We start from the raw sequence: 21111 nt of genomic DNA on the forward strand, positions 1-21111 counted from the left end.
GGCATTACCACAGCAAGAAGGTCAAGCCCCTCGCTTTCCGGGAGGGTGACCTCGTCCTCCGGGTCATCCAAGAGCAGACCGGCCAACACAAGCTGTCCTCCCCATGGGAGGGCCCCTTCATCGTCAGCAAGGCCCTGTGCGATCGCAACGCATACTACCTCATCCGACGCCCGCAAGACAAACAAGCGCAAGAGGGACACCGCCGGCGAAGAAACAACCCGGCCATGGAGTGCAGAGCTCCTCCGCCCGTTTTACAGTTAGCCGCGTGCACGTATGTATCACTGCCTTTTGTAATCATCCGAAAACTATGGGATCCCCGAACGACGCTCGGGGGCTGCCCTTTTCCGACCAAGCTATTGTGTCTCCTACATTTGTGCATTACTTTCCTCTTAAACCAACCCGACCACCAGGTCGACTCGCTCGACCCGGGGGCTCGGGGGCTAGCCGGCTTGGCCACCCGCCGTTCTCCTTAGCATCTCCTGACGCGTTGGATCGCCACGGCCTCACACTTTGCCCTAAGCCGCAGAACCGGCTTTCGCTGTTGGCTGGCAAGCACATGAGAGCAATGCACCAGCGCGCCACGAACACTAAGTCAGGAACCACCGGGTCGCCCAACCCGGCACCGCCACTTTTAGTTGTTGCACGACCGGCTGATCGCCAACCCGGCCCTGCCGGAACGCCGCCAGTCGGCCAAGTGGGTGTTTCGCTCACACTCAACGTTCAAAAGCCTAGGTATCGCACGCTCCTCCCAAAGGCCGATCCCATTGTCACGGACCGGAGCCTCGGCCGATAGACTCGTGGGGGGGGAACCAAAGGGGGAAGTTGCGAGAAAACGGCTCCAGAGACGAAAAGCAAGAGCGCAGGCATCCACGAAGTTTCTGCATACCGCCGGGTCGCTCAACCCGGCCTCGCCACTTTAAGTTGCCGCACGACCGGGTGCTCGCCAACCCAGCCCCGCCGGATTGCTGCCAGCCGGCCCAGTGGGTGTTTCGCTCACGCTCAACGTTGCGAAAGCCTAAGTACTACACGCTCTTCTCAAAAGCCGAACCCCTTGTCACGGACCGGAGCCTCGGCCGTCAGACTCGCGGGGGAGGAGCCCAGGAGGGGAGAGTGCCAGAAAACGGCTCGAAAAAATGAAAAGCAAAGGCGCAAACATACACAAAGCTCATACATCATGAATACAGAAACAGGCCCAAGGCCAGAGTTCATTACACCCAGTTAACCCCCAGTGGGTGGGTGGACCTACTACCTAATAGAATTTTTTACTAAGTTAAATATCAAGCATTCCCGCTGCCGGATCGCGCAGCTCCCAGGTCCGCTGAGGTGCCGGTATCCTCCTCCCTGGCGTCCGCGTCGCGGTAGACGTTCGTCTCCTCAGAGCTGCCCTCCGGGTCGTCCAGAAGCAGGCCGTAGTCGTCAGCAGGCACGACTCCACCATCCTCCGCCCACTCCGGCAGGAACTCGTCATGGAAGGCGAACCTGGCGATGTAGCTGGCCCGGGCGGCGATCCGTCCGGCCTCCGCCTGCAGCTGGCTCTCCAGCCGGCTCGCTGGCCCATCAACGCATCCAGCGCCAGGTCCGGATTCCAAGACACCGCGAACTAGAGCGCCATCTCAGCGCCGGCACAAGCGGCGGAAACCCGCCAGTCATGAAGACGGTCCGGGCCCGCCTCCAACCACCGCGCCAGCCGCGTGAAGCTGGTCGGCGCGACGGAACCCGGCCAGAGGGCCGCACTCATTGCCGCGCCGGCCTCAGAGAGCCGCCCCATCTGCTCGCTCAAGACTCGCAGACGGGCCTCGGCGGCGGTCACGATCTCCAGGAAGGTCCAGGCCACCCGCGGGTCAGTCCCGGAGCCGACGATCCCCTGCGGGTCGCGCCGAAAGCGGACCGCCTCCTCCGCCAGCTGGCGCGTCTCCGGGAAGGTCCCTGTCGAAAAGAAAAGCAAGTCAGAAGAAAGTCACCAAGAACAAGAAGCCAGAGTCCCAACCCGGCAACAACAAAACCAAAGGAAAGCATTTACTGGAGAAGGACTCTTCCAGATGTTGTGCTTTGAGCAACGTACCGCGCCGCTCCCGGGCGATGGTGCGGTCACGCTCCTGGAGCGACTTCTCCAGATCGGCGACCTTGGCAAGGGCCGCCTTCAGCTCGGTGTCCTTCTCCTCGGCCGCCTTCATGGCCACCTCGCGGCGCCGGCTCTCCCCCTGCCGGGTCTCCTCTGCCGTGGCCACCAGCGCCTTCAGGCGCTCCACCTCGGCCTGGAGCTGCCCCTTGTCGTCGGCCAGCTTGTCGCGTTGCTGGTCTGCATTGGCAAGGGCCTAATGCGCCTCCACAACCTTGGCGGCCTCCGCCTTGAGGCTCTCCACCTCGGCCTCAAGACGGCCCTTATCGCCCGCCAACTGCTCCCGCAGCTGGCTGGCTTCGTCAAGCGCCCGCCGGGCTCCCATCGCCTCCGCCCTCGCCCTATCCACCTCGGCTCCAAGCCGACCGACGTCGACGACGAGCCGATCGTAGTGGAAGCCGGCCCGAATCAGCCGGGTCCTCCAACACAACACCTCGGCTGCAGAAGAGAGACTCGGAAACAAAGTACTACTTTAAGATTCAACCCAACTGCTACGCAGTTGGCCCGAATCTCGGGGGCTACACCCAGTGGATGCGCTAGCACGCCCCCACTAAAAAAGAGCACGCAAGAAAAGTACCTGCCGCGGCGCGGAGCTCCTCCTCCTTGGCGGCGAGCCGTTCCTTGAGACGCTGATGCGTCTCCAGGAGTCGGTTGAAGACGCCGACCCGGTAGGACTCCAGTTGCTGCAGAAAGCAACGATCAATTCAAGACATCAAGTTAAGATTCGACCCAACCGCTACGCAGTTGACCCGAATCTCGGGGGCTACACCCAGTGGGTGCGCTGGCGAGCCCCCACAAAGAAGCAACGAAAAAAGAAAAAGCAGAAAGCTTACAAACACGGCGCGCTCCAGCTCCTGCGTCGCCCCGACCTCGGCCTGGGCGAAGGCCTGGATCCGGTCTGCCCGCCCTCGCAGGCGCCGGGTCACGGCGCCCATCGCCGCCTCCTCCTTGGTTGGAGCCCGAAGAAGACCTCGCTAGTCCCCCTCTGCGTTGGCTGCGACCCGGCGGACCGACGACCCCCCGACCTGAGCACTAGGGCGTGCTCCCTGCTGCCCGCCTCCCCTGAGGCCGGCACCCCCTCCGGCGCCGATCCGGCTCGGTAGGCGGAGTGGTTTGCGGCTCCACCACCCGCAGTGCCTCGCTCGTCGGTGTCCGAGTCGCCCCCTCCGGCACCGTCCGCGACGCCTCCCCCAAGACGGTGTCACCGTCGCCTCCATCGGCCCGCGCCCGCTCGACCACGTCATCCACAGCGGGGTGTCATCCCCAACGACCACGACCATCCGGTCGAGGTCCATCACGTCCGCACAGCCGCCTTGGCCGTGCTCCCCCTCCGACGACAGCACAAAGACCGTCACCACCGCCATCGTCCCTGCCGGCATCTCCGGCCATGCCGGCTCCTCGCCGGCTCGCGTCCACGTCGCCGCGGCGCTAACCCAGGCCTGGGTTGACGCCGCCTCCAGCTCCGCCTCGGCCCGGTTCGGGTCCTGCCAGGCTAGGCCTTCAGCGTCGGCCGGGTCCAGACCGAGGTCCGGATCCGCCGGCTCCTCCTACTCCTCGTCCCGGTCGACGGTGCCGGACCGGCTCCCCCGGAATGTGGCGCCCTCGACGGACGCAGCATCCGCCACCGCCAGCGCCAGCGAGATCGGCGACCTGAAACCCAAGACAAACTAAATATAAACCAAGCAGAGCCGCTCAGCAACTCGGTTCAAGCCAAAAAGAAACTCACCCCGACACCACCGGAACGGTGGGCCTCGCCGCCCACTCCTGCGGCGCGGCGCGCCTCCTCTTGGCGGGCAGCTTCGCAGCCCCGGCTGGGTCCGCCGCGCGCTTCACGGTCGAGGCCCACGGCGTGACGCTGTCCTTCCCGTGCGGCCGCCTCACCGCCGGCGCCCCCCGAGACGACCCAGCTCTGGCCGAACCGCCGCCTCCTCCACCCGGCGCCGCTACATCAACGACTCACGTCAGCACCCCCAATGCCGTAACCCGACCGACAACTCAAGAAGAAAACACTAGACTTACCGACTCGGCGCCCTGCGCCCGCGTCGGCGGTCGCCACCTCCTCTCCGCCGTGGGCCTCGGGCTCCTCCAAGGCGACGCGCACCACCTGCGCCCGCGCCTGGTCGTAAGGATGCCGGATGGCGTTCAAAATCACCTCTCGCGTCGCGTCGGGGCAGATATGAAGATAAGCAGCAGCGAAATACGGAGACCAAGGACTCACCATCGGTGCCGGGTTCACGCGACTGTACGGGGGTTTCCCGAACTGCCAGTCATCCCGCTGGTTGGCCTTGGAGATGTCGTTAACCCAGCGCGCGACCTGGTCCGCCGCCAGCAGCAAGTTCGCCATGCGGTTGGGGTCCTGAAGGCCGGTCATCTGACCGATGAGGTGCTTGCGCTGCTGCAGCGGCAGCACTCGGCGGACGATGAAGGCGGTGATCAGGTCGGTGCTGGTGAGCCCCTCCTGCTCCTTCATCACCGACACCCGCTCGCACAGGTTGAGCACCTCCTATGACGGATGCTTGGGGTAGTACCCCCAGTTCTGCTTCTCCCTCGGCGGCGAGTTGACGAAGGGCGGCAAGTTGATGCCGTCCACGCCAAGGTTGCAGACGTAGAAGAAAGAATTCTGCCACTTCTTGGCAGAATCCTCCAGCGGCATCTTCGTGCAGTCAGCGCCCGACCGCTTGGAGATCACAGCCGCACGACACTTGGACATCTCCCCGGCCCTCAGCCCCTGCTGCTTCAGGGAGAAGAATCGTACCCAGAGGTCGATCGAAGGCTCGACCCCTAGGTACCCCTTGCAAAGGGTGACCAAGCCCGACAGCTGCCCGATGGCGCCAGCGCCCAGATGATGGGACTGGAGCCCGAAGAACTCCAGGAAGTCGCGGAAGAAGCCGCTCACGGGAAGCCCGAACCCGCGCTTGAAGTGCGGGAAGAAGACGACGCGCTCCGTGCCCTCGGGCCGCGGCTCCCGCTCGCCCTGCAGAAGGCGCGCGGCGACCTCCGTCACCCCCGGCAGGCGCCTGGTGGTGCGGAGGTAAGCAATGTCGTCAAGGGTGACGGTCGAGCCCATCCACGAGCCCGATGGCAGCGCCATCGACAAAGATACTAGAGAAGGAAGGAGAAGGTGGCTACAAAGCTCTTCTCAAAGCAATGGGCGTCGCGGTGCGCGGCGGTCGCAAGAAGCAGAGGAAGGAAGACGAGGGCAGGGGCACAGGCGAGAATGATTTCCGCCGCCCCCTCCTCGCCCCAATTTATAAGCCACGGTTCGAAACGTGGGGGAGTGGGATCGTTTGCGCTCGCCTCTTCCACTTCCCCGCAATAACTACGCACGTACGTACGCAATAACTGCCTCGAGAATGGCAAACGACTTGCGGACGCTGCAATAAATCCGCGCGCGTGGGCCGAGGGCGCGCGGCCGCGGGCCCCAGCGCGTCACCCTGTCCCGTCGCGCGCGTGGCCTGTCAGGCCCCTCCGGCTCCCAGACGCTACATGGCGCCCGCGCGAAGCCCAAAAGATTGCCTAAAAGATTCGAAGAACTCCTCGGTTTCCCGCCGCTGCCGGGATGTCGCGATCCGGCTTCCGGAAGCCGGCACACAGTGGGTGTTGCCGGACCCGGCGGTCGCAAAATTCGCCTCCTTCAAAGGGGGAAACTGCGAAGGCCCTCCCATCCGAAGATGGCGGACCTTCACAGCTTCGGGGACTACTGTCGGGGGGATGAGCCCCGGGTAGGCAACGAAACCCGGATCCTTTTCAAAAACAACGGGGCCAGCATCGCCCCTCAATCCGGCTCGCGCTTGGCCGGGTCGCTCGACCCGGCCAAGCCCCTCGACCCGGCCAGACTCCTCAACTCGGCCCCAACAACCAACTCAAGATTTCTCCAACAAGCCAGCTCCCCCCTTGGCATGTTCTCCAACCCGGCCAAGGGTCAACGGCCGTCCCATCCCAGCCGTACGATGAGACGAGTCTCCACCAACTGATGACCGAAGCCACAGTACCCCGCCCATGCCTCTGGTCAGCCGAGCAGGCAACAGTGGCCCCTACCTACCCGCTGACCAGGGCCGGCATGGCAACAGTGCACCCATCGTCACCCGTGACGCTAGCAAGCGGCGACCTGACAGAGTGCCACTGTAGCCAACTCAACCTGGCCACTCCCCGACGATCGACAAGACGGCGCACAGTGCCCCCCGTACCCGGCGGGTCCCGCAACCGGTGAACCCGGCGAGGCCTGGTACCCGGTGGACTCCAGCACCGGGTTCCTGGACACTGGCGACCCGGCCCTACGGCCTTGTAACATTACCATTGGTACCCCTGGGGGGGGGGGGTTGACCTATAAAACCCCCTAGGAGCCCTCATGCATAGGAGCGAATCTTTCACTCATCCACTCACTCACACACCTAGCAAGCAACACCCGAGGAGAGGGGGCTGCCTGAGCCTTGGCCAGCCTCCCTTCTTCCTCCATACAGCTCTAGGAGCAACCTTGTACTGACACATATCAACTACACTCGGCAGGACTAGGGGTGTTATCTCTCCGGAGAACCCCGAACCTGGGTATGTCTTGCGTCCCGCGCTCGCTCATGCCGACCTCGCCTCTGGAGCCCACCAGTGCCCTCGAGCCTCCTCCTCTCTTTAGCCATCCCTTGGCATCTGCCGTGTGCCCACCATGACACGGGGGCTTAGCTGTGACCCCGTACTCTCCTAAGTTAAAACACACTCCGAAGGGAGAGCAATCCTCCCACTCGGGGACTTCGCTGCGATCCTGTACTGGCCTAAGTTACAAACATACTCCGAGTGAAGAGCAACCCTCTAACTCAGAAACTTGGTCACACACTCCGAGCTGCGCCACAAATACAATGAGCGGTTGCACTCAAAGCTGCGTCACAAGTACAACGTCTGCTCCATCCCGATCCGCAAGGACGACGAGGTGCAGGTCGTGCGCGGCATTTAGTGCTCATGTCCGCGGCCCTCTCGTCGGAGCTGCACCACAAGTACAATGTCTATTTTTAGTGATGAGTCCAGTTTCATTCGGAGTCGAGAGGTTCGAAAGTAGTAAAGACAAAGCAACCATATTCAAAGAAAAACCAAGTTCAGATATATCCAGCAAAGTTCAGAATCGCGAACTGAAGTGCTCAGGCATCAGGCCTGAAAGAGTTTAACAGTTACAAAATCACTTGGCATTCCGAGGCAAATAAAATCAAGGCATAAAGTTTGTTCACTCCGTAGGAGGAGGGCTAGCTGGCTCGACGAACTCGTCCAGGTCGATTCCATCAGCAATCCGAGTAGCAGCCTCGATGAAGGTCTCCATGAAGGATTGGAAGTGAAGCTTCTTGGTATTGGTGACCTTGAGGGCTGCCAACTTCTCTTCCTTGACTTCCTTGCAATGAACGCGGACCAGAGACAGAGCCACGTCCGCGCCGCACCGAGCGGATGACTTCTTCCATGCTTGCACACGACCAGGAATTTCATTAAGTCGAGTAATCAGAGACTCGAGGTCATTCTGGAATGTCTCACGTGGCCAGAGCTCCATGTCGATCCATGACACCGCCACCTTCAGTCGTGCAAGATACTCCACAACGCTGGCGAGACCACACTCCAGTCGCACCATGTTCATTGCAGCTTCGTCCTTGACAGGGGAGTTAATGGGATCCAGATTCGTCTCAATCCGCCTAGTCTCTTCCTCAAAGTTTTGACAGAATTCTGCATGCACAGAAAATGGTGAGTCGACAGTTGTATGATAAGTCGACAACTGCAAATCAGCTAGGCAAAGGAAAATACCTTCAAGCATAAGGAACATCTTCTTGGCAAGCCCTCCCAGATAGGTCTCCAGCTCGTCTCTCCTACGGATGAGATCTCCAACTTTGTCAGACAGGGCCACCTTGTCCTTCTTTAGCTACACGACTTCTTTGTTGGCCTCATCAATGGCAGTCTTCAGCTTGGCGTTTTCTTCTTCTAACTTGCCGACTGAAGCCAGCTTCTTATCAGCAAGTTCAGATTTCTCTCGCGTCGTCTTCTGCGCCGCTTCAAGGTCGAGGTCCTTCTGCTCCAGAGCCTGCTTCATTTTCTCTAAAGAAATAACATTCTTCAGACGAGCCTGGAGTTTTCTGTTTTCACTACGCACATCTGTTCGAGTGGAATCACTCGGTTAAGGCGACAAGTAAAGCTGGCAAAGCAAACAGTCGACAAGTTGTTACCTCCCATAGTAGCTGCTTCATCCTTGGCTTTCTGCAAATTCTGCTTGGCCAGTTCCAGATCAAGGTTGAGATGACTTTGTTTCTTCTCCAGTTCAGCCAATTGAGCCCCGAGTTCACAAGATTTCTGCAATCGACGAATAAGACACGTCAGTCGACAGGAACAAAAAACAATTACTTCCAAGTGATGGGATACAAGTTCAAGACCTTACGGCAAAAAGAGTTCTAAGACTATTGCCGAATCAAAACATTCAACAGTAGTCTCGGGGACTACACCCAGTGAGTGCACTTGGCGTGCCCCCACTGGTTCAATTTCCCACTCGACATGGTCGACCTAGTATGAGTGGAAGGAGCAAAAAAAGCAGCAACACTTATTCTCATACCACCGCTGACTGCCCGCAGTCGACGGCGGTCTCGGGGACTACACCCAGTGGGTGCACTCGGTGTGCCCCCACTGGTCTGGATCCCACTCGGCACGACCTGTCTGGACCGAGTGGAAGAACTGTAAAGAGATATTTTAATACAGACCCCCGTCGAATCAAACATTCGACGGCGGTCTCAGGGACTACACCCAGTGGGTGCACTCCGCGTGCCCCCACTGATTCAAAGATACACTAGACGTGACCTAGTTGACTCAAGTGGAAAAACTATTTCAGCAAAAGTTGAAGCACCCAGTGGGTGAACAGATGCAGACTCATGATAGATGCACATTAAAGGTTTCAAAACGCTCATCCACGAACATCTTACGAATAATAAAGTAGCAGTTTTCAAGTACCATATCCTAATAGAGCAAGGGTCAAGCCAAAGATCAGTCGGAAATCAACTAACCTGGATGTTGGTCTGGAAAGCTGAGCTGGCATCATAAGCAGCCTGGCTGGCCTCGCGAACCACCTTCATCTGCTCCATCATAAGACCTACTTGGCGTATAGCTTCCTTAGCAGCGCTTACCTGGTCCTCTGGGACATGATGAGTAACAAAGAGTGAAGCTGGTGGAATGGTCGAGTCAGCCAGAGGATCTGAAGCATGGAGTTGCAGAGCTGGAGCAAGGACTTGAGCGGTCGACGCCGAGGGACGATCAGTCCACACAGGGTCGGCAAAAGAAACGGAAGCCCGAACTGGATCTCCAGATTGCTGAATCACTGGTTCTGGCACTGGTGTCGACTGGGGTACCTTGCTGGCAGGCACCCTCCTGCTCGAAGTCCCGCCCTTCCTTCCCGTGGTCTTCTTAGGCATGTCTTCATCGTCGTCTGGAAGTTCAATGACATTTTGCGGCGCTGCAAAAGACTCGACCATAAAAGTTCGGTCGATCGACAGATTCAATTGACAAACTACAGGCAAGATTGCAGAGTCATACCCGCTTTGGAGGTGGCCGCGTCTTCAGTCTCCTCATCATCTTGATCCCTGTCAATGTCCATGGACGTCCCAGAAGTAGCAGCACTGAAAGTTGCAGAATTCACTTGGTCAAGCAAGAGAATGGGTCGACAATAACATAGAAGTTCCCAACAGAAGCACAGATGCAAGTAAAGCAAGCAAAGCACTTACGCGAGGCGACTGGGACATCCACCTTGATCTTGGGCAGGGCCTTCCGAGGCTTCATTGGGGCGACTTTGGGTTGCTTAGCAGCTTTTTCAGATGGTTCTGGAGATGAAGTCCGAGAGTGCTTTTGCACTTGTGCGCTTGGAGGAGCTGCTTTGCCGCGTCCTCCTGCAGGATCTTGAGATTGTTTGGTTCGACGCTCTGAGCGGGGCGGCGAGTTGGCCATCTCACTGCCGTCCGAGTCATCGCTGTCATCATCGTCGTCGCTCGGCGATTGCCAATCACCACTCTCGTCTGTGCTCTCCTCTCCTTCCTGGAACTGCTCTTCGTTTGGCATCGAATACATCTTGGTGTAGATCTGTAAGGCGCAAGTCAACAAAAGTCAGTCGGATTCAAGAGCAATCGCAAATCAAAGAGAGAAAACACTCGGCGTTGTAAGATTTACCTCCTCTGGCTCGTGATTGGTGTCGAATGGCTGAACTCTCCTAGACCCCCTGGGGTTGTCCTTGTTACCGGTGATGCTTTGCAGCCATTGAGCCACCGTTTTCTTGGCGACCTCCTCAGGGTGGACCCGAGCGGTGTCTCCGGGGCCTGAATACATCCACATCGGGTGGTCTCAGGCTTGGAGAGGCTGGATGCGTCGACTGAGGAACACTTCGAGCAGATCCATACCAGTCACCCCCTCCCGGACCAAATTGACAACCTGGTCGACTAAAAGATTCCCTTCGCCTCTCTCCTCGGAGTCCACAGTCAATGAAGAGGGCAGACGGGGTCGATCCATGGTGAAAGGGGGGAGTCCGGTCGACTGGCCCAGAGTCGGAATATCCTTGCAGTAGAACCAGGTCGACTGCCAACCCCGAACTGACTCGGGAAGGGTAATGGAAGGAAAAGTGCTCCTACCTCTGGTTTGGATCCCTAACCCCCCACACATTTGTATCACATGCGCCTTTTCGTCAGTCGGATGGGCCTTCTTCACCGACTGAGATCGACAAGTGAAGATGTGCTTGAACAGGCCCCAGTGTGGCTGACAACCCAAATAATTCTCGCACATCGAGATGAAAGCAGCAAGGTACGTGATGGTGTTCGGAGGGAAGTAATGGATTTGGGCACCAAAGAAGTTCAAAAAACCCCTAAAGAATGGGTGCGGAGGAAGGGAGAAACCTCTGTTGACATGGGTGGCGAGGAGGACACGCTCATCCTCATGCTGCTGAGGCTCCGACTCCCCCTCCGGCAATCTCCAAGAATTGTCAGCAATCAAGCCATCCTCGACGAGTTTCTCCAGGTCGTCCCGCTCAACGGTAGAGTGGATCCAATCTCCCTGGATCCAGCCCAGTGGCAGACCGGACCGCGACGATGTCCCCCGAGCCGTCTTCTTGCCCATTGCCGCCGCCGTCACCTTCTTCGCGCGCTCCAGAGCCGCTGTCTTGTCCTTTCCCATCGTGACGGGCAACGTACGGGTGGAACGGCGGTGTCGATAGTGGATGAGGATCCGATGGAGAAGTAGAGGAAGAAGAATAAGAATGAGGCGCACTGTGCAAACACATCGGCCTCGACGCCTTTTTTTGGGCCTGCTTCCGAGTGGCTGACTCATGGGCCCAAGAGATCCTGTCAAATCCCACAACAGTCGCGCGCCCGATACGTGGCGAAAAAGGTGGTGCGATAATCGGGGCGCCCCTGTCTATCCACTCCGTTTACTGCGGCACGCTCCGTCCCGCGCGCTTCCCCAAAATTTTGAATCCCGTGATATCCGGGAACCGCAGAGTAATCAATTGTGTCGGGGATTTTGTGCCATATCAACACTCGAAGATTATCATCTTAGTTCACTCGACGGCCTCTGAACCGATCGAGGCGACTGAAACAAGATCGAAGCTTCAACATGCTTCTCAGACTCAGATGAAGTACCTCCGAAGTATGGAATCGAGTCGGAATCAACTTCAGCTCTTTCTTCACTCGGACCTCAATCCATTCGGGGGCTAATGAGGATGACATGTTTCTAGGGTAGGGTCATGGGCCTGACCTAGAATCCCTACCCAAGGACACTGCCCTAGAGTCAAAGACATTCAAAAATACAACAGAAGAAACCGACTGACTTCACCAAGGAGTGCCATCCACTCGACCTTCGACCTCACTCGGATACCCCAATTCCAATCGACCAAGATGCAATCACTCGACCATACAGGAAACCACCCAGAATACAGAAGACCTAAAGTCACTCAGGATGGCAATGGTCAGGCGTTCACTCTGTAGTCTTAAAGATCATTAATAGCTCTTAATAGCCAGCGTTACCAGTAACGCCCTGTCTTAATCAACATTAAACCCCTGTGTAACTGAGGCCTGTGAAGGGGTCGCGCACTCTATATAAGTCACCCCTCCCCTCTGGCACAAGGGTGCGCACCCCCTGTAACTCTCACGCATAATCCAGTCGACCAAGCCTCCGGGCACCGAGACGTAGGGCTGTTACTTCCTCTGAGAAGGTCCTGAACTCGTAAATCTTGCCTGCACAATCTCACTGTAGCTAGGGCCTTGCCTCCTCATACGTACCCCCTACTCTTACTGTCAGACTTAGTACCACGACACTCCTCCAACTTGAAATAAATCTGATGTGTCATCTCTTATAGCCCGCCTACGTCGCTCTATTGTAGTTTCTCTAATGCCAAGAGGAGTTTTTTACATAACATTACCCCTCTTTATTAGCTCGTAACAATAGTTACATCACATATTATTACAGGGTAATCTAACCAGAAGTTTATTCCATCCAGCAATTACATAAGGAACCCCTGGCCATCCTTACTTGTACGCGGGCTACACCATTTTCTTTTTTATAGCAATGCTTAAAGATGTCTTGCCGAAAATCATGCAATATGGAAGCGGTAATTGAAAATCGCTGCTGCAACCCTGCTGAAGGAGATATGCCCTAGAGGCAATAATAAAGTTATTATTTATTTCCTTATTTCATGATAAATGTTTATTATTCATGCTAGAATTGTATTAACCGGAAACTTAATACATGTGTGAATACAGAGACAAACAGAGTGTCACTAGTATGCCTCTACTTGACTAGCTCGTTGAATCAAAGATGGTTAAGTTTCCTAGCCATAGACATGAGTTGTCATTTGATTAACGGGATCACATCATTAGAGAATGATGTGATTGACTTCACCCATTCCGTTAGCTTAGCACTTGATCGTTTAGTATGTTGCTATTGCTTTCTTCATGACTTATACATATTCCTATGACTATGAGATTATGCAACTCCCGAGTACCGGAGGAACACTTTGTGTGCTACCAAACGTCACAACGTAACTAGGTGATTATAAAGGTGCTCTACAGGTGTCTCCGAAGGTACTTGTTGGGTTGGCATAGATCAAGATTAGGATTTGTCACTCCGATTGTCGGAGAGGTATCTCTGGGCCCTCTCGGTAATGCACATCACTATAAGCCTTGCAAGCAATGCAGCTAATGAGTTAGTTGCAGGATGACATATTACAAAACGAGTAAAGAGACTTGCCGGTAACGAGATTGAACTAGGTATTGAGATACCGACGATCGAATCTCGGGCAAGTAACATACCGATGACAAAGGGAACAATGTATGTTGTTATGCGGTTTGACCGATAAAGATCTTCGTGGAATATGTGGGAGCCAATATGAGCATCCAAGTTCCGCTATTGGTTATTGGCCGGAGACGTGTCTCGGTCATGTCTACATAGTTCTCGAACCCGTAGGGTCCGCACGCTTAACGTTCTGTGACGATCGGTATTATGAGTTTATGTGATTTGATGTACCGAAGGTAGTTCGGAGTCCCGGATGAGACCGGGGACACGACGAGGAGTCTTAAAATGGTCGAGACATAAAGATCGACATATTGGACGGCTATATTTGGACATCGGAAAGGTTCGCAGTGATTCGGGTATTTTTCGGGGTACCGGGGAGTTACGGGGATACGAGGAAGAAGTAATGGGCCTCATGGGCCAAGTGGTGGAAGAGAGGAGGCAGGGCGCGCGGCCTCCCTAGCCAAAACCGAATTGGACTAGCGGGCCGGCCCCCCTTTCCTCCTTTTCCTCCCTCTCCTTCCTTCTCCCTCTCCTCCTTCCTTTCCTCCTCCTAGTAGGAGTAGGAAAGGGGAGTCCTACTCCTACTAGGAGGACGACTCCTCCTCCTGGCGCGCCCTACAGGAGCCGCCCGGCCTCCCCCCTCGCTCCTTTATATACGGGGGCAGGGGGCACCCTAGAACACAACAATTGATCATTGATCTCTTAGCCGTGTGCGGTGCCCCACTCCACCATAATCCACCTCGGTCATATCGTAGCGGTGCTTAGGCGAAGCCCTGCGTCGGTAGCATCATCATCACCGTCACCACGCTGTCGTGCTGACGAAGCTCTTCCCGGAAGCTCTATTGGATCGTGAGTTCGCGGGACGTCACTGAGCTGAACGTGTGCTGAACGCGGAGGTGATGTACGTTCGGTACTGAGGATCGGTCGATTGTGAAGACGTAGGACTACATCAACCGCGTTGTCATAACGCTTCCGCTTATGGTCTACGAGGGTACATAGACGTCACTCTCCCCTCTCATTGCTATACATCACCATGATCTTGCGTGTGCGTAGGATTTTTTTTTTGAAATTACTACGTTCGCCAACACCTGCTACTTCTTGAGCTTGCGTTGGTTTTTCCTTTAAGAGGAAAGGGTGATGCAGCAAAGTAGAGATAAGTATTTCCCTCAGTTTGAGAACCAAGGTATCAATCCATTAGGAGGTACACAGAAGTCTCCAATCTATGCACCTGCACAAACAATCAAACACTTGCACCCAACGCGATAAAGGGGTTGTCAGTCCCTTCATGGTCACTTGCAAGGATGAGATCTGATAGAGATAGATATAAAAGATTACTAAAACGTAAAACAAAGTAAAAACAGATAAATTACAGCAAGGTATTTTGGATTTTTTGGTTTATAGATCTGAAAATAAATGATGGAAAATAGACCCAGGGGCCATAGGTTTCACTAGAGGCTTCTCTCTTGAAAGAAAATAATACGGTGGGTGAACAAATTACTGTCGAGCAATTGATAGAAAAGCGCAAAGGCATGACGATATCCAAAGCAATGATTATGAATATAGGCATCGCGTCCATGTCAAGTAGACCGAAACAATTCTGCATCTACTACTATTACTGCACACATCGACCGCTATCCAGCATGCATCTAGCGTATTAAGTTCATAAGAACGGAGTAATGCCTTAAGTAAGATGACATGATGTAGAGGGATAAACTCAAGCAATATGATGAAAACCCCATCTTTTTACCCTTGATGGCAACAATACAAATACGTGCCTCGCTACCCCTACTTTGTCACTGGGTGAGGACACCGCAAGATTGAACCCCAAACTAAGCACCTCTCCCATTGCAAGAAGAACCAATCTAGTTGCCCAAACCAAACCGATAATTCGAAGAGAAATACAAAGATATCAAATCATGCATATAAGAATTCAGAAAAAATTCAAATAATATTCATAGATAATGATCATAAATCCGCAATTCATCGGATCTCGACAAACACACCGCAAAAGAATATTACATCGGATAGATCTCCAAGAACATCAAGGAGAACATGGTATTGAGGATCAAAGAGAGAGAAGAAGCCATCTTGCTACTATCTATGGACCCTTAGGTCCGTGGTAAACTACTCACGCTTCTCATAAGGGCAATAGAGTTGATGTAGAAGCCCTCCGTGATCGAATTCCCCTCCGGCAGGGTGCCGGAAAAGGCCTCAAGATGGGATCTCACGGGTACAGAAGGTTCCGGTGGCAGAAAATTATTTTGGTGGATGCTTCTGTTGGTTTGGGAATATTTGGGAATTTATAGGCCAAAGAATAGGGTTAGAGGAGCTCTGAGGGGCGCACAAGCCCTCAGGGCGCGCCCCTGAGGCTTGTGGCCGCCTCGGGACTCCTCTGAATTCATCTCGAAGTCCTACGTGTGTCTTCTGGTCCAAGAAAAATCACCGCAAAAGTTTTATTCCGTTTGGACTCCGTTTAATATTCCGTTCTGTAAAACTCAAAAACAAGGAAAAAAACAGAAACTGGCACTGGGCTCTAGGTTAATAAGCTAGTCCCAAAAAATATAAAATAGCATATTAATGCATATAAAACATCCAAAATAGACAATATAATAGCATGGGACAATAAAAATTATAGATACGTTGGAGACGTATCAAACCCCCTAAGACCTACCACCATTGTTCATCACCTTGCCGACTTCAATATTATTGGAGTCAATGATCAGCCTATTGCATCCAAGTGAATGTGCAAGTTCGAGCCCAAACTTTAGCGCTACTGTTTTTGCTGATAGGGCATCTGTTAATGCATAGGTCAAGTTTACAGTTTTCACCTCTGATGAACACATGCACGGAGTCTCTAAAAGCTGCTCATATAGCGCCTTGCGGCGAGTCTTGATCGAAGGCATCGCCAACGTTTATTATAATAAAGCCATGTGGTGGTTGATACCAACCTCCTTTCTTCATTACTACTTAAGGAGAATTCGATGTTGTATAGTTGTTGTGAGTACTCGGATAGACAGGCCATCTGAGATGCAGTCGAGGTTCTCTTGTCATACACAAACGCGTGACACTCCTATCGTAAGTAACAACTTTCAATGGTGCACAGAAACTCCAGAAGCGCCTGCACGGTTCGTGGACCTCACCCTATCTATCATGTCACCGAGCCACATGATCCATCATACTTCCTTTGCCTTGGCACACTAGAATAGAACATGTGAAACGTCTTCTGCACCTTTTTCGCACAGAAGGCATTGTTGCGCCACTTCAATGTGATGATTAGCCAGGGCAGATTGACAAGCGAGACTATCATGTAGTGCTCGCCATAATAAACACTTCAACTTTAGTTGGGCACATCCGCTGCCATAGTTTGCTCCATGCAGAGTTATTCAATGTTGCATCTTCCTTGTCGCTTGTCTCAATAGTAGTCCATATTGGTGATCCCACTCAACAAGGTAGTCTAAATACTGAACCAATTTTTTATTCTTCATATAGCTCTACCCAATATAGACTGGCATTTCATGTGTTGGCAAAGGGATGGCTAAAATTTGGTGTGCATCAACCAACCAAAAAGTTTGCCTAACCAACTCTTCATCCCACTGTCTAGAGTATGGATCCATTAGTTCAAACACATTGGTCAACAAATGCATTCCCTTTGTAGTAATGACCTTGTTTGTCCTCCCCTAGAAGCCGGGGAGAGCTGATTGGAGTTGGGAGAAGCCAGTTCATTGGCGCAACTCATTGAGCAATACCGGGTACCATCCACCCTCGTGGAAAAGTTAGCCGATAGATGTGGATCAATTGTATGACTAGCAAGACCGTTGATCCCTCACGGGGATCAAACGCTTAACACTTCCCTTAAATTTTTAGGGGGCCCTTAGGGTATGTACAATGGTTGATAAGGTTATCTTATATTAAGCATGCCATGTAACCTAGAGAAGGCAATAAAAATATGATGTACAATGGTTATCTCTTAGGACCGTGCTACGCGTCAGCCGATTGATCTTTTTAAAAGATCGATCAGGTCGTGAGCCGTTAGATCTGGCAGATTGAGCGGTCGAGCATCACCCTCTACCATTGCAACACAGGTCGCGTTGCAGTAATTTTCTGCAACACGGGTCATGTTGCACAAACTTTTGCAATGTGCAGAAATTTTCTGCAACACAGGTCATGTTATAGAAATTTTCTGCAACACGGGTCATGTTGTAGACAATTTTGCAACATTGGTCAAGTTGCAGTTTTTTTAAAGGAGGCCTTGTTACAGATTTTCTTTTTGGAATAGAGGTCGTGTTGCAATTTTTTTTGCAACCAAGATTTTGACGTTTTGTTACAGTTTTTTTGCAACAAAGGCCTTGTTGCACAAACTCACCATAGTGGATAGCGAGAAGCAAGCAACAACCACGGCAACTGAAAGAAGGGCTGGCAGCGGTAGTGGCCTCGAGCAAGAACTCGGTTTGGTTGGGGAAGGGAGGAAGGGTGTGGGAGAAGAAAAGAGGAGGAAGGGAAAGGGCAGCGACGAAGGCCCACCTCATAGGTGAACGACGGCTGTCGGCGCGGGTAGATGGCGAGCACATGCGCGCATGTGGCGTGAACAACATCTCCCCCTGGCAACACTGGTTTGGGACAAAGGGGATTGGAGAGATGAAGCGTAAGAGAAGACGGCGACTGAGAGGAGAAAAGTATAGATGCATCGGATAAGGATGGCGGTGGGGTGGGCTCCACTAGGACACGCGTTGCGCAGGGGAAGCAGCCAACGAAACGAAACGGAAGGATCCACCGGTTGATTTCAAGCGTTTCCCACTACTAGTCAATGTGTACGTGCAATGCACGCTAATTTGGAAATATATTAAGTACATGCGGATACTAAGTAGCATATTATTTACGTGTTGAGCGTTATTATGTGATTAGCATTATATTTGGCATGAAATTAACTGTATGCTAAACGTGTTGAGCGTTCGACATTAAAGCAGTCTAGGTCGTTGGATTGACATAACTTAATGGCCAAGACTAATTGGATCCGCCTCTTTGGTTTTTTTATATTGGTATAGATACTTTTTTCTTACAAAAAGGTTTTCCATTATACAGTACATGCCCTTAATATTTTACTAGCCAAAAAAGCCCGTGCGTTGCAACGGGACAAAAAAACACACGCTCTTAACCCAATAACCACGACTCGAGACCTTGATAGGTAGACGTTCTTTATTTTAACATGGCATCACATTTGTGTTCCCGATGGTGGTTCAAGCTCACACAACGAAAATGCATTTGAATATGGTCAGTCCTAAGGCGTCTCTCTCTCTCTCACACACACACATGCGTGCGCGCGCGCTCGCACGCACTCGCTCAGAATAAGATGAGAAAAATGTTGTTTTTTCCCGCGAGGTTTTTCAGAGTTGTGCATGTGTGGTTATCAATGTTTCTTTCCTCTCAATCTGGTTTTAATGTGTGTTTATTTGCAAATTGGATTGCCGCCCGTGCGAAAGAAAAACGGACGGTGCACTATAGATTAAGTTTGCACCCAAATTAATATTTTAGAAATATTTAAAAGCTAAAAGTAACATCATATTTAGATTCTACACATTTTTCTAATCAAATTTAATATATAACATGTTAAAATCGGAGTTACGGTTTAAAAGATATGGATAATTTTGTTTTAGATAAAATGCGGATTGATTAATCGAAAGGTCAGGGGGGTTTCTGTGAAAACATAAAAAATGATTCGTATGACTTAAATATGGACGGCGGGTTGATTACCTGAAACGTCAGGGGGTTTTCTGAGAAAATAAAAAACGGTTCGGTAATGACTTAAAGATGGACCACAGGTTGATTTGAACAAACTGCAAGGACTTTTTTTTGCAAAAAAGGGTGACGGACGACCAGAAACCCTCCGTGCTTTGTTACTAGCAAAAGAGCCCGTGCTTTGCAACGGGAGCAAAAACATAACACATGCTCTTAACCCAACAAGCATCACTCAAGACCACAATAGGTCCATCTTCTTTATTTTATCGAGGCATCATACTTGTGTTGCCGCTTATCCTCCTTCTCACCCTTGCTGGCGATGGCCTTAGTGTTCACACAAACCAAAACGTGTTTGAATATGGTTAATCCTAAGGCCTCTCTCTCTCACTGTCCCTCTATCTTTCGCTTTCTCTCACTCCCGCGATGAGAAATCTGTTGTTTTCCCCTACGACATTTTTCAAAGGTATGAATGTGTAGTTATCAATGTTTTCTATTCCCTATATGGTTATAGTGGGTGTTTATTTGTAATCCGGATCGCCGCCGGTACGAAAGAAAAACGGATCGTGCGCTATAGATTATAAGTTTGCTTCCAAAACAATATTTAAAAAGTATTTAATAGGTAAAATTAACATCATATTCAGGTTCCACAATTTTTTTAATCAAATTTCATATATAAAATATTAAAATCAGAGTTACGGTTTAAAATATACGGATAATTTAGAAAATCATTTGTTTGACTTAAGTATCTTTCAAAATAATATTTGAAATTACTTAACAGGTAAAAATAATCTCATATTTATATTCTACTTAATTTTCTAATCAAATTTCATATATAACATGTTCAAATCGGAGTTACGGTTTAAAAGATATGGATGATTTAGAAAAGCATTTGTTTGACTTAAAAATGATCCGCGGATGAATTCCCTAAAAGGTCAGGTTTTTTTTCATAAAATATAAAATAACGGTTCGGGTGAGACTTAAGTCCGGATTGCGGGATGATTTCAAGGAAACATGGGCTTTTTTGCAAAAAGACGTGACAGACGTACGGGCAGAAGCACTCGTGTTTTATTATTATAGCACAGATGCCCGTGCGTTGCAACGGGAGATTTTTTCCACATATACTCAACCCAATATGAGTGTGGCTAGTCAGTTCAAAATTATTCATTCCTTTAATAAATTTAGCAGGTTAAATCTTAATTCTTTTGAATAATAATGCTCATCTTTTGTTTTGCGATGCTTGGATTAGATGGTGAACTTCAGAAACTCGCATACTAAAAATTAGTCACCATGAACCAGGGTTGGTCGGGTCGAAGAACTCGGTCGCGAAGCGCCTTCGTGTCAGTGCGTGTGACACCTAGATTCTATATTTTATTTGCACATGCTTGTTAGTTAGGGAGACATAAAAAGGTATTAATATCATTAATTTTGCAGATTAATTTATTTTAAAAATGTACCTATCAATATATTAGTAATGAAGCATGCACCATTTGTTTTTATCTTTGATGAGAAGTACTCCCAAAGGAAAAAGGAGACATTGAGTGCATAGTGATTATAACGGAGATTTTTGTGCAGATGCTCAATTGTCCACAGTGCACATTATTAACATGCCTTTATACAAACACTGAATACTCAAAGGTATAACATGCAGGCTTTACAATTGATTACCTTCAGTTAATATATATGATCCGGTCTATTCCATGATTGGGATGCCTTTATACTCAAGCATGCCCCAACGCCAACAATCCAGCTCTAGCGTCCTCCTATTTTTCATTTGTGTCGCTCATTTGCCTCATGCAGGGTACAACCCTCCTCTAGGTAAATCATACCTAAACCGATCAAAGCTAGCATTTTTCGAAAGACAAATAAATACCCCAAAAAAAGAGCATGTGGATGTTGTGCATTGCTCGCAGTGCCACCAACCAAATGCAAAGTGCTAGAGCACAGACACAGGTTTATGGATGAGTGCGCGTCCCCGCTTAAATTATGCA

The sequence above is a fragment of the Aegilops tauschii genome, chromosome 1 (genome assembly GCF_002575655.3).
Source record: "Aegilops tauschii subsp. strangulata cultivar AL8/78 chromosome 1, Aet v6.0, whole genome shotgun sequence".
In the NCBI taxonomy this organism is placed as follows: Eukaryota; Viridiplantae; Streptophyta; class Magnoliopsida; order Poales; family Poaceae; genus Aegilops; species Aegilops tauschii.